General features: G+C 44.2%; 1 long non-coding RNA gene across 1 annotated transcript in view; it reads left to right on the top strand.

Annotated features, from left to right (window-relative positions):
• The window catches only part of LOC129024514 (uncharacterized), a 28,429-nt gene extending 21,172 nt beyond the window's left edge, over window positions 1-7,257 (top strand). Inside the window, exon 3 of the long non-coding RNA XR_008497096.1 lies at window positions 6,934-7,257. This is a non-coding gene — a long non-coding RNA (uncharacterized LOC129024514). The remainder of the gene's footprint in view (window positions 1-6,933) is intronic.
• Window positions 7,258-14,857: the final 7,600 nt, after the last annotated feature.

Below are 14,857 nucleotides of genomic sequence, written 5' to 3'. Positions count from 1 at the left end.
TTCATATCAGTCATAAATCGAGTTATGTTCTTTGGTTCATCTGGAATATACACACAACATTCAGTTTTTATGACGGCACAGGTGCCCCCTTGTGCTGCGATGAGTGTATCTAAAGCCATATGGTTGTATAGCACAACTTTCCTCATAAGCATGACCTCATTGCTTAGCAAGGCAATACTCATGCGGCTATCATTCAGGGCCTTTTGGGTGTAATTGGGTAAGGCCTCTATATGCCATATAACATCTTCAATACCTGTCTGTGGTACAAAGATTAAAGCTAAGTGATCATACCATTGGAATACCTAACATGTCCAATGAAATTGTAAATGAAAAAGGTTTGCTGGTTTTGGCAGGGTCTGGATTACGTGTCCTTGTGCCCAAGCATAACCTAGGGAACATCATCCTAACTACCCTAGAGGTAACCACGGCCATAAGTTAGTGCCACATAGCCAATATGTCCCATTTGGAGCTATCCAATGAATACCTGATTGCTGCACCCAATCGGTGGCATTACAGTCAGCGTCTTGTAATATGATAATGTGGTCACAGCATTCTCCAGGTGTCCACCCCGTATCTCTCGTACTGTTTGGCTGTAGGTCCTTGGTATGGTTTCTTTGCTCCCAGCATTTTGGCTGAGTTGGCCAGACAAAGGGGTGAGCCAGATAAATCCAGCCCAAATTTGCATTATTCCATTTTGAAAATGGGCTGTTGTTTGGGGTGTGGTTACCACCTTCTGTTTTAGCTGGGGATGCTAAAGTGAGAGCTAATGACCTGGTCCTTTCCATTCAAAATCTTTTCCCATGTCCCTTGTTCTTAAGAGTGTTTTTAATGGGCCAATTATATGTATTGTCTTTTGTTATCCCAGCACTAAGAATACCAGACCATTTCTGTGATGTGATAAATTTTTGGTATTCTATCCAGTCCTGACCTTGGAAGGGGGATATCCACCATGGCAGGCTGGAGCCACTGGAAAGAGGCATGAGTCTGCATATCCAGCAGGTGTTCTTTGTAATCTGTCTGCATAATGCTGAGCCCATTGTAGAAACAGGTTTGTTTCATGGGCATCAGTGGGTGGCAGTGGCAAGAAGGTGTAGGGATATAGGATTAATAATAGCAAGGTTGCGAAATTCATTTTAGTTACTAAATGTTGTTAAATCAGACAAGGCAAGTGCCCTGTCATTTATAAGACAGCAGTTACCAGTATATCTAGGACAATAATTTTAATGGTTACTGTACAATAAACAGAGGCATTCCCTTTGTATACAGGCCTGGTCCTGTGTCTTGGGTTTAAGCAGTCCACAACAGCTGTTGTCTGCTTCTAATCCTGGGTTGCAGGTTGATGTTTAGTGAACCGGAGGTGAAGGTCTTTGGTGGGAGTTACAGTCCACTCAGGAGGTTATGCGTTTTTAAGATGAGAGATGTGAATCCATGAATCTATACTCTTTAATTTTGCGGTACGTGGATTAGTCAGTAGTGCCTGGTATGGGCCCTTCCATCAGGGTTGAAGGGAATCCTTCATTGGATGTCTTTTCCAATAGATGAAATCTCCAGGTTGCAGATCGTGACCAGGCACCTTATCTTCAGGGAGCGCACTGTGAAAGGAATTCTTTAACAAATCTTGTTTTTTTCTAAGATGATAAATGAGTCCCTCACAATATTGCAATATATCTCCCTTGAGAAAAGTTGTATTGGTTATGTTCGTTCCCATACACATGGGCCTTCCTGTTATAATTTCATAAGGAGACAGTTGATGTTTTCCAAAAGGAGTGGATCGGAGTATAAGCAGCACTAGGGGTAGTGCTTTGGGCCAGGGGAGGTGAAATGCCTCTGTGAACTTAGCCAATTGTGTTTTAATTATTCCATTGGTCCTCTCCAGCAGGCCTGAAGACTGGGGATGGTTGGCACAATGGAAATGTTGAAATATGGGCCAAATTTTACAAATATTTTGAGTAACCTGGCCAGTAAAGTGTGTTCCCCTGTCACTGTGAAGTTCACAGGGGACTCCCCACAGTGGGACAATTTTTTCTAGTAGGATTTTTCCAACTGTCGTGGCTGTTGCTTGCCTGCAGGGAAAAGCTTCAACCCAATGGTAAAACATGCAGACCATTACTAAAACATACTTGTCACATTGAGATGATGGCAGCTGGATAAAGTCAAGCTGTCATACCTCAAAAGGTCAGCCAGAAGGGGAAAATGACCTTGGGCCCCATGGAGGGGTTTTCCTGGGTTATGTTTGGGACAAATAACACATTGAGAGTAAACTTTTTTGTTTGGTTTTTTGAGATGGAGTTTCGCTCTTGTCGCCTGGGCTAGAGTGCAATGGCATGATCTCAGCTCACTGCAACCTCTGCCTCCTGGGTTCAGGCGATTCTTCTGCCTCAGCCTCCCAAGAAGCAGGATTACAGGCACGTGCCACCACACCTGGCTAATTTTTGTATTTTTAGTAGATACAGGGTTTTGCCACGTTAGCCAGGCTGGTCTTAAACTCCTGACCTCAGGGGATCCACCTGCCTGGGCCTCCCAAAGTGCTGGGATTACAGGTGTGAGCCATGGTGCCCAGCTGAGAGTAAACTTTTTGTGCCACTGTGAAGGATGGTTTCCAGTAATATTGTTTACACCAGGATATTATTTTATCTGGATTCCAATGGGTTAGATTATGAACATATTTCATAAGGGACACCTGACATTCCATTGGAATAATGGGTTTCTTGGAATGGAATAATTAGGTCCACACCATATTTCAGTTTTGGGAGACAAGTATCCCCCAGCCTGTTTCCAAGTAGATTTCTCTTTTGTAGGAGCTATGCTCTGGGTTTCTTTCAACATGTATTTAAGTGTTTTGGGTTTTATGGCCATTTTCCAACTTGGGGCTGATGGCTTGAATGCTGCTCTTTTAGCTGTGGCTTCAGCAAATTGGTTACCCTGACTGACTGTGGTGTCTAATTTTGAGTGACCTGGGATTTTTTTAAAATTTTATTTATTTATTTTTGAGATGGAGTCTCTCTGTGTCACCCAGGCTGGAGTGCAGTGGCGCCATCTCGGCTCACTGCAAGCTCTGCCTCCCGGGTTCATGCCATTCTCCTGCCTCAGCCCCCCGAGTAGCTGGGACTACAGGCGCCCGCCACCACGCCCGGCTAACTTTTTGTATTTTTAATAGAGATGGGGTTTCACCATGTTAGCCAGGATGGTCTCGATCTCCGGACCTCATGATCCTCCTGCCTCGGCCTCCTAAAGTGCTGGGATTACAGGTGTGAGCCACTGCGCCCGGCCAACCTGGGATTTTTATAATTGCCAAGCGTTTTGGTGTTAGAACAGCTTCTAACAACTCTGATACTTGTCCATTTTTATTGGTTGCCCTGAGGGGTTAAATATCCTCTCTCTTTCCATAACATCCCAGTCATAAGCAACCCCAAAAGCATAGTGGCTGTCAGTGTAAATGTTTGCAGCCTTGTCTTTTGCCAATTGACAAGCTTCAGTCAGGCAACCAATTTGGTCACTTGAACTGATCTGGCTTGGGGGAGAGGATTGGCTTCAATTACCTCTAGTAAGGAAACCACAGCATATCCTGCTATAAAATTTGCATCCTCTCCTCTTAAATAAGACCCATCTGTATACCATTCTATCTCAGCATTATCCAGTGGCATCTCTTGTAGGTCTGTCCTGGGGGTGAGAAGTCAGTCAGTCATCAGAACACAGTCATGAGGGGGTTTTGTCAGAAGGGCCTGGCAAGAGAGTGGCCAGATTAAGATTATTACAGCAGGAACTAGTAATACTGGGAGATGATAAAAGCAAAATTTCATAAGAGGCTAACCGGTTGACAGACAGATGTTGTGTATGATGAGAGTTTAGAAGGATCTCAAGAGAATGTGGCACAAAAATGATAAGGGGGGAACCTATAATTATTTCTTCAACAGACTTATACAGAAGGGCCGTGGCTGCTATTGCTCTCACACAGGGAGGCAGCCTTCGAGCCACAGGGTCCAGCTGTTGGCTATAACAGCCTATAGGTCTCTGATGATCACCATGTTTCTGGGTCAGTACTCCGGATGCAGTACCTCCAACTTCGTGTATGAAAAGGGAGAAAGGCAATTTGTAGTTTGGGTGCCCTAAGGCTGGGGCATTAGTCAGAATTTCCTTTATTTGTTGTACAGCTGATTGTCCCTCTGGAGTCCACATGATGGGATCAGGTTGTTCATTTTTTAGGTATGGACACTGAAGTTGAGCCATAGGGGAGAAATTTGGTGTCCAGTTTCTACAATAGCCTGCCAGGCCCCAAAATACTCTAAGTTGTTTCTTAGTGACGGGCATTGGGAAAGCTAAAATTCCTCACTCTATCAGGGTTAATACTCAGTCCTTTGGCCGAGATAATATGTCCCAAATACTTAACTTCAGGTAAGCATAGCTGAAGTTTGTCTTTAGACATTTGTGTCCCTTGGTGGCTGTTTGAGTAAATATAGACTATCTTCCTGAGAGGAAGAGAGTGTGTCTGAACAAAGGAGAGTAGATGAATGTTGAGCCCTGGGAAAATATTTAATCCTCTAAATCAGCTTCTAATATTTGGGAACACTAAGTGGGACTTTCTGTATACCTTTGGGGCATTACAGTCCACGTATATTGCCATTCTTTCCAAATAAAGGCAAACAAATACTGGCTGGCTGGTTCTACAGGAATACTAAAGAAGGCACTGCAGAGATCCACAACTGAGAAATACTGGCTGGTAGTGGATATAGGTGATAGAAAGGTTTGTGGGTTGGGGGCTACTGTGTGCCTGAGAATTATGATATTGTTTATTGCCCTCAATTCCTGCACAAATTTCCATCCTCTCCCGCTTAGTTTCTTTACAGGGAATATAGGGCTGTTTCAGGGGATTGTGCAGGGAATAATGAGCCTGTTTCTCAGATAATCTTGTATGATAGGAGCAATTCCATCTATGGCTTCCTTTTGCAGAGGATAGTGTTTAAGGTTGGATAGGGGTTTCTTTGGATTTATCTCTACCTTTATTGGAATGGCTGAGAATACTTTCTCTGTATCTGTATTTGACTGAGACTATAAGTGGGAGGACACATCCTTGAACACAAGAAGCAAGAAGCTTCTGCTTCTTGAACACCAGAAGCAAGTGCTCTGCTTCTGGTGTTAACAGGAAGATTGGGGAAACTAGAAGGAGTTTTACTGTTTCCTGCTCTGTATTCCAATGTTCTCTCTTCTTCCCTAATATTTCCTTCTCTGTCTCCATTTTATTTTCCTGGTCACAAGATGACGTTTTAACATTACTAATACTAAATTGTACATTGTTAGGACATTTTTAAATATGGTATTTTTGGTCTCCTGGTTCCAATTCTAAAAAAGTTTCACCTTTTGATGAAAAAGAGATATGGGCATTATGGATGTTGAGATCACAGCCCAAAAGATTGACAGGGGCCCCAGTGCATATTAGAAACATATGGGACCTACTGAGTGAGTCACACTTAGAGCCTGCAACAGGGTAGTGGAACCTGATGAACCCTAAGGTACAGGTTTGGACTTAAAACATGAGATCATTTTATTAGACACACCCACCATGTTAATTCTTTCATTACTCTGAGGAATGGGGTTTCTAAATAAGGTGGGATTTATCAGAGATAGTCACACCTATGTCAGTTAAGGCAGTTGAAAACTCATGGTTTATTATTATATTAATCTCCCCCAATTGGTTTGTCAGGGTAGAATATTTGGAGAGGTGAAACCCCTGTATTTCCTTGGAGCATCCCTTGTCTTCCTGAGTTGCATTCTTCCTTTTCTTTTGTTTCAGCCTAAGGCAATCCATCATAAGGTGTCTCGGTCATTTACAGTTGTAACAGACTGGGAGGGAAGAGTCCTCAGACCGAGGGAGCTTAAAATCTTTCTGGGGCTAAGAGGCTTGAGAAGTTAATTGCTTTAGCTGTAAATGCATAACTTCGGCAATCTTCTGTTTTTCCTTGTTTTATCATAGTGTGGGATAATTGGTCAGCTAAGTTAACTAGTTCATTAGTTCTAGCTGTGGTCCAATTTGTGTTTTACAAGGGTGGCTAAATCATCATCTAGTCCGTTTAAGAAATTTGCATTTAATAATGTATCATTTTTATTGTTTTCAAAGCAATCAGCTGACATCCCACAATGTTGTTTTAAAGTTTTATCAAAATGTGTTAAATAACCTAAAACTAATTTATTTGGGTTCTGGTGACATTGTTGGATTTTATTCCAATCCATAACCCTTTGGAACACTGAAGGAATGATATTTAATAGAGTGGTTGCTCATTCCTGCACATCTTTGTGCCTGTCTTCTGGATTTGTGGGGGCTGGTTGTTGTGGCTCCATTGGGCCTTCAGGGGTCAAATCTGCTATAGAGTCTGACCATTATGCTTTTTCCAGCCATTCCTTAGCTTTAGCTTCTAAGACTAACATGTGGACTAGCTGATAAAAGTCTGAATGACCTGGGTCATAGGTTCTGACAATGAGCTCAAATACTCAAACCCAACTGGATCTTTATGGGGGTCAGGAAATTCTTTATGCCTCAGAATTCAGCCTTTGACCAGGGTGTTGGTAGACAATTACCAGGGGTCCCCTACCTGTTAGCAATTGTTCCCAAAATAGGGTGATCATGAGAGATGTCCCTGCACAGTCCCCCTTTTCCACATCTTCCAGATGAGATGTTGCCATTGGAGCTGTCAGGGAATCATGAGGGGGTGGGGTCTTTGCAGTCAGACTCTGAACTGCCTTCTGTTGAGCAAGTGTTAGACATGCAGTAGAGGCGGGGGACAGATCTGGTCCAGGAAGTTCAGATTGGTCAGGGTAGAGTAGGGGTGTAGGGGGAGGTGCCAAGGGGGAAGTAAGGAATTCTGAGGATTTCTTTAAGAGAGATACAAGATTAGAGAGTTCTTGATTAGCATTTCTAAGTTGTTTGTTGGCCTCCTGTAGGGAGATGAGGTGGTTGTCAGGCCTCTGACCCCAAGCCTGCACGTATACATCCAGATGGCCTGAAGCAACTGAAGAATCACAAAAGAAGTGAAAATGGCCTGTTCCTGCCTTAACTGATGACATTACCTTGTGAAATTCCTTCTCCTGGCTCAGAAGCTCCCCCACTGAGCACCTTGTGACCCCAGCCCCTGCCCGCAAGAGAACAACCCCCTTTGACTGTAATTTTCCACTACCTACCCAAATCCTATAAAACTGCCCCACCCCTAACTCCCTTTGCTGACTCCTTTTTTGGACTCAGCCCGCCTGCGTCCAGGTGAAATAAACAGCCTTGTTGCTCACACAAAGCCTGTTTGGTGGTCTCTTCACACGGACGCACGTGACATTTGGTGCCAAAGACCCGGGACAGGAGGACTCCTTTGGGAGACCAGTCCCCTGTCCTCACCCTCACTCCATGAGGAGATCCACCTATGACCTCGGGTCCTCAGACCAACCAGCCCAAGGAACATCTCACCAATTTCAAATTGGGTAAGTGGCCTTTTCACTCTCTTCTCCAGCCTCTCTTGCCACCCTTCAGTCTCCCTGTCTCGCTACCCTTCAATCTCCCTGTCCTTCCAATTCCAGTTCTTTTTCCTCTCTAGTAGAGACAAAGGAGACACATTTTATCCATGGACCCAAAACTCCGGCGCCAGTCATGAACTCGGGAAGACAGTCTTCCCTTGGTGTTTAATCACTGCGGGGACACCTGCCTGATTATTCACCCACACTCCATTGGTGTCTGATCACCGTGGGGATGCCTACCTTGGTCATTCACCCACATTCCCTTGGTGGCAAGTCAATTGCAGGGACGCCTGCTTTGGCTGTGGCTGCTCGCCCACATTGCAGCCCGGGGCTGCTCACCACCCCCCTTCTCCATGTCTCTACCCTCTATTTTCTCTGGGCTTGCCTTCTTCACTATGGGCAACCTTCCACCCTCCATTCCCTCTTCTTATCCCTTAGCCTGTGTTCTCAAAAACTTAAAACCTCTTCAACTCTCGCCTGACCTAAAACATAAGCGTCTTATTTTCTTCTGCAACACCGCTTGGCCCCAATACAAACTCTATAATGGTTCTAAATAGCCAGAAAACGGCACTTTTGATTTCTTCATTTTACAAGACCTGGATGATTTTGGTCAAAAAATGGGCAAATGGGTCTGAGGTGCCTGACGTCCAGGCATTCTTTTACACGTTGATCCCTCCTTAGTCTCTGCACCCAGTGCGACTTGTCCCAAATCTTTCTTCTTTCTCTCCGGTTCCTTCAGTCTCCATCCCAAGCTCTGAGTCCTTTGAATCCTCCTTTTCTATGGACCTATCTGACCTCTCCCCTCCTCCCCAGGCTGCTCCTCGCACACCGAGCCAGGTCCCAATTCTTCCTCAGCCTCTGCTCCCCGACTCTATAATCCTTTTATCACCTCCCCTCCTCACACCTGGTCCAGCTTATAGTTTTGTTCTGCGACTAGCCCTCCCCCACCTGCCCAACAATTTCCTCTTAAAGAGGTGGCTGGAGCTGAAGGCATAGCCAAGGTTAATTCTCCTTTTTCTTTATCTGACCTCTCCCAGATCAGTTAGTGGTTAGGCTCTTTTTCATCAAATATAAAAATCCAGCCTAGTTCATGGCCCGTTTGGCAACAACCCTTAGACGCTTTACCGCCCTAGACCCAGAAGGGCCAGAAGGCCGTCTTATTCTCAATATGCATTTTATTACCCAACCTGCTCCTGACATTAGAAAAAGCTCCAAAAATTAGATTCTGGCCCTCAAACCCCACAACAGGACTTAATTAACCTCTCCTTCAATGTGTACAATAATGGAGTGGAGGCAGCCAAGTAGCAACGTATTTCTGAGTTGCAATTACTTGCCTCCACTGTGAGAGAAACCCCAGCCACATCTCCAGCACACAAGAACTTCAAAACACCTGAACTGCAGCAGCCAGGTGTTCCTCCAGGACTGCCTCCCCCAGGATCTTGCTTCAAGTGCCGGAAATCTGGCCACTGGGCCAAGGAATGCCCGCAGCCTGGGATTCCTCCTAAGCCATGTCCCATCTGTGCGGGACCCCACTGGAAATTGGACTGTCCAACTCGCCGGGCAGCCACTCCCAGATCCCCTGAACTCTGGCCCAAGGCTCTCTGACTGACTCCTTCCCAGATCTTCTCGGCTTAGCAGTTGAAGACTGATGCTGCCTAATCGCCTCGGAAACCTCCTGGACCATCACAGACACTTTGGGTAACTCTTACAGTGGAGGATAAGTCCGTCCCCTTCTTAATTAGTATGGAGGCTACCCACTCCACATTACCTTCTTTTTAAGGGCCTGTTTCCCTTTCCTCCATAACTGTTGTGGGTATTGACAGCAAGGCTTCTAAACCCCTTAAAACTCCCCAACTCTGGTGCCAACTTGGACAACATTCTTTTATGCACTCTTTTTCAGTTATCCCCACCTACCCAGCTCCCTTATTAGATTGAGACATTTTAACTAAATTATCCACTTCCCTGACTATTCCTAGGCTACAGCCACACCTCATTGCTGCCGCTTTAATACTTTTAGAGGCCCTCAAAATCACAAGCTATGCTCCACTTACTCTCTACAGTTCCCATAACTTTCAAAATCTATTTTCCTCCTCACACTTCCTGCCCCCTGGCTCCTTCAGCTGTACTTACTCTTTGTTGAGTCTCCCACAGTTACCATTGTTCCTGGCCTGGACTTCAATCCGGCCTCCCACATTATTCCTTATACCACATCTGACCCCCATGACTGTATCTCTCTGATCCACCTGGCATTCACTCCATTTCCCCATATTTCCTTCTTTCCTGTTCTTCACCCTGATCACACTTGATGGCAGTTCCACCAGGCCTAATCGCCAATCACTGGCAAAGGCAGGCTAAGCTATAGTGTCTTCCACATCTATCCTTGAGGCTACTGCTCTGCCCCCCTCCACTACCTCTCAGCAAGCCAAACTCATTGCCTTAACTCAGGCCCTCAATCTTGCAAAGGGACTATGTGTCAATATTTATACTGACTTTAAATATGCCTTCCATATCCTGCATCACCATGCTGTTATATGAGCAGAAAAAAATTTCCCCACTACACAAAGGTCCTCCATAATTAATGCCTCCTTAATAAAAACTCTTCTTAAAGCTGCTCTACTTCCAAAAAAGCTAGGGTCATTCACTGCAAGGGCCATCAAAAGGCATCAGATCCCATCGCTCAAGGCAACACTTACGCTAATAAGATAACTAAAAAAGCAGCTAGCATTCCAACTTCTGTCCCTCACTGCCAGTTTTTCTCCTTTTCATCGGTCACTCCCACCTACTTCCCCGCTGAAACTTCCACCTATCAATCTCTTCCCACACAAGGCAAATGGTTCTTGGACCAAGGAAAATATCTCCTTCCAGCCTTACAGGCCCATTCTATTCTGTCATCATTTCATAGCCTCTTCCATGTAGGTTACAAGCCGCTAGCCCGCCTCTTAGAACCTCTCATTTCCTTTCTATCGTGGAAATCTATCCTCAAGGAAATCATTTCTCAGTGTTCCATCTGCTATTCTACTACTCCTCAGGGATTGTTCAGGCCCCCTGCCTTCCCTACACATCAAGCTTAGGGATTAGTCCCTGCCCAGGACTGGCAAATTGACTTTACTCACATGCCCTGAGTCAGGAAACTAAAATACCTGTTGGTCTGGGTAGACACTTTCACTGGATGGGTAGAGACCTTTCCCACAGGGTCTGAGAAGTCCACTGCGGTCATTTCTTCCCTTCTGTCAGACATAATTCCTTGGTTTGGCCTTCCCACCTCTATACAGTCCGATAACAGACCAGCCTTTATTAGTCAAATCACCCAAGCAGTTTCTCAGGCTCCTGGTATTCAGTGGAACCTTCAATACCCCTTACCGTCCTCAATCTTCAGGAAAGGTAAAATGGACTAATGGTCTTTTAAAAACACACCTCACCAAGCTCAGCCTCCAACTTAAAAAGGACTGGACAATACTTTTACCACTTGCCCTTCCCAGAATTCGGGCCTGTCCTCGGGATGCTACAGGGTACAGCCCATTTGAGCTCCTGTATGGACACTCCTTTTTATTAGACACCAGCCCAACTTGGACTGCACCCCAAAAACTTGTCATCCCTACTATCTTCTGTCAAGTCATACTCCTATTCACCATTCTCAACTACTCATAAATGCCCTGCCCTTGTTTACACTGCCAGTTTACGCTTTTCCTCCAAACCATCATAACTGGTATCTCCTGGTTTTACCTCAAACCACCACCCTTAAGTCTCTCTTGAAGTGGATAAAAGATCTTCAGTGGCAAGGCACACTCCAGTACTTTCACCCTGATGAAGTCCTATTCTTTACTTTTATACTCAGTCTTATTCTCGTTCCCATTCTTATGCCACCCTCTACCTCTCCCCAGCTATCTCCACCACACTATCAATCTCACTCTCTCCTAGCCATTTCTAATTCTTCTTTAACAAACAATTGCTGGCTTTGCATTTCTATTTCCTCCAAAATCACCAAGACTTCAGCTTACTCACTGCTTAGAAAAAGGGGACTCTGTATATTTTTAAATGAAGAGTGTTGTTTTCACCTAAATCAATCTGGCCTGGTATGTGACAACAAAAAAAAACTCAAGGATAGAGCCCCAAAACTGACCAACCAAGCAAATAATCACACTGAACCCCCTTAGACACTCTAATTAGATGTCCTGGGTCCTCCCAATTCTTAGTCCTTTAATACCTGTTTTTCTCCTTCTCTTATTCGGACTTTGTGTCTTCTGTTTAGTTTCTCAATTCATACAAAACTGTATCCAGACCATCACCAATCATTCTATACAACAAATGTTGCTTCTAACAGCCCCACAATATCACCCCTTACCACAAAATCTTCCTTCAGCTTAACCTCTCCCACTCTAGGTTCCCACGCTGCCCCTAATCCTGCTCGAAGCAGCCCTGAGAAACATTGCCCATTATCTCTCTATACCACCCCCCAAAATTTTCGCCACCCCAACACTTCGCCACTATCTTGTTTTGTTTTTCTTATTAATATAAGAAGACAGGAGTGTCAGGCCTCCTGATACTACCTACTCAAATCCTGTAAAACTGCCCCACCCCTAACTCCCTTTGCTGACTTCTTTTTCGGACTCAGCCCACCTGCACCCAGGTGAAATAAACAGCCTTGTTACTCACACAAAGCCTGTTTGGTGGTCTCTTCACACAGACACGCATGACAGTGGTCTTCCCCACTTTTGCTAGTTTCCAGCTACCACTGAAAATAGCTCTCCCATTCTGGTTGTTTAGTTTTTGTGTCTGCGTTTTCCATCCTGGTTCACGGGTACACTAATTTGGGCATTTCAAAAGATCCCCATTTAGGCCGTTGTAACGTAGAATCTGCTCTAGTTATAGTGGTCCGCTTGGTTAAATATTTGCATGATGATTCACCATAAGTATTTTGCATATACCCTGCTGGAGTTTCTAAAGGGGGAACTTTATATTCTGCTGCTGCTGGGGTCTTAGAGGCCTTGTTCTCTATGATTTAGAGTTCCCCTTTGGATTTGACCAAGTTGGGATGTGTGTCGAACCCAAAATGTGCTGCTTGCAGACCTAGCTTTTCACAGGGCCATTACACCCTGAACCAGTTTGGTCCACCAGTGTTGTGCCCACCTGGCACAATGTGTCAGGGGCTCAAAGTTTGGGAGGGGTCAGTTCCTTATATGCACCTGCTGGCTGAGATTAGACCCTAAGTATGTTCTTTTGAGGGGAAACCTATTTAGAGCTGCTGCATGTCTTAGGGAGCATTTCTCCCAGACACCCTCACGTGATTCTCAGTCGCCTGAGAATGCCCCAAAGGGCTGAGGGGAGCAATGTGTTCTGTTTCTTCAGAGTGGAAAATTTCACACTCATGACCTTGAGGGTTCAGAATTGGTCAAATCCGATAGGGGAAAGGACCAAAACACACACACACACACACACACACACATACACACACACACACACACAAACCCAGAAACAAACAAAACAATTAAACAAAACTAACAATGATCACGCAAATTATATGATTTCTGAGCGCTCTAAGTGTAAGCAGGAAATTAACACCAGCTGGTTGTTAGTGCTAATTCTAGTCATTTAAAAGAATTTGCAAGACAGAATCCCAAACCAGTTTCTTACCTAGTGATGGGGGCACAAGCTGAAGATTGCTCTCTGCATATGCAGAAGCAGACAGGCTCGCCTTCCTTGATGGAAGTGAGTGGAAACGCCTACAAAAAAAGGAATTTTTTTTGTTGTTGTTGTTTTGTTTTGTTTTTAACAGCAAATAAACCTCAGACCCCCAACTGGAATGTTGGAAGATCAGAGATCCCTGGAAAGAGTTCCTGGACTTTGGCAAATTGTCCTCTCAGTTTGGGCTATAAGGTGACCAAGCCGGTGACAAGCACTGAGAGGTGAGCTACTGCAGGCTGGGTCACTTTCACTCAGGATCCCTTCATGGTTACCAGATGTCAATTGAGAAAAATGACAAGTCTCAATCATTTTAGGGGATTTATTTGCCAAAGTTAAGGATGCACTCAGGAGACAGGCCTATGCCTGTCTGCGAAGATGATTTTGAGGGCTCAAAATTTAAAGAGGAAAGGGTGCGATACTGAGAAGTACATAATTTTCATGTAAGAGGAGGGTAGGGAAAAATAGTCATTCATGCCTTTGTCTGGCTCAGGGAATCTGCATTAATAAGATGACATAAAAGAAGCAGAGGAAAAATGTGGGGAGTATGCGTTTTACGTAAGATAACATAGACAAAATGGGGCAGGGGAACACTCAGATGTGCATTTATGTCTGGTGCGCCGGGGGCGACTGCACCTGTAAAGATAAGCTATCAATTTGCATTGCCACGGTGAAATTTTAACAACTCACTAGGAATTTCCTTGTGGGCAAAATATGGCGGAGGCATGTAGCTTTTCATCTTGTAGCCATCTTATTGAGGACCCAAAAGGGGGAGGCAGGTTTGCATGACCCAGTTCCCAGTTTGACTTTTCCCTTTCGCTAAATGAGTTTGGCGTCCCAGAATTGAATTTCCTTTCAAAGATTACATGGGGAAAGGAGGGCCTGGAACTTCCTACTCTGCTGTCTTTCAGATGTCACTCAAAAATGTATTCTATCACTTTTATAAACAGGGACATCAAAGCTCAGAGAGTGACTTGTACAAGATTACATAATTAATAAAAATACAGCTGCGATTTGACTCTTTTTTTAATTTTTAAATTTGTATTTCTTTAAAATTCTTCAGGTTTTGTGATTTTTTAAAAAAAAGAAACTTAGTATCTTGGAATAATTTTAGATTTGCCGTAAAGTTGCTAAGATAGTGCAGAGAGTTCTCGTATCAGCCCACTTCCCTTCCTTTGGCCCTACACAGAGTTATTGTTTTTATTATCATCTTAGATTAGTGTGGTACATTTGCTACAAGTAATAAACCAATATTGATACATTATTATCACTAAAGTCCATACTTTATTCAGATTTTCTTAGTTTTTATCTACTGACTTTTTCTGTTCTAGGAGCCAGTCCATGATACCACATTACATTTAGTTGTCATTTTTCCTTAGTCTTTTCTTGACTGTGACAGTTTCTCAGACTTGTTTTGATGACCTATTGAGGAGTACTGCTCGGGTATTTTGTAGAATGTCCCTCAATTGGGATTTGTCTTATGCTTTCCTCATGATTAGAATGGGATTATAAGTGTTTGAGAGAAAGATCACAAAGGTAATATTCCATTGCCATCACACCATATCAAGGCTTTACTCAGCTAACCAAGGTAGTGTTTGCCAGGTTTTTCCACTATAAAGTTACTTCACCCCTTTTCCATACTCTATTTTTTGGAAGGAAGTTACCAAGTCCAGCCCACACTTACAAG

Source organism: Pongo pygmaeus, chromosome X, assembly GCF_028885625.2.
Source record: "Pongo pygmaeus isolate AG05252 chromosome X, NHGRI_mPonPyg2-v2.0_pri, whole genome shotgun sequence".
Classification (NCBI taxonomy): domain Eukaryota; kingdom Metazoa; phylum Chordata; class Mammalia; order Primates; family Hominidae; genus Pongo; species Pongo pygmaeus.
This window is presented reverse-complemented; position numbering and strand designations above follow the sequence as displayed.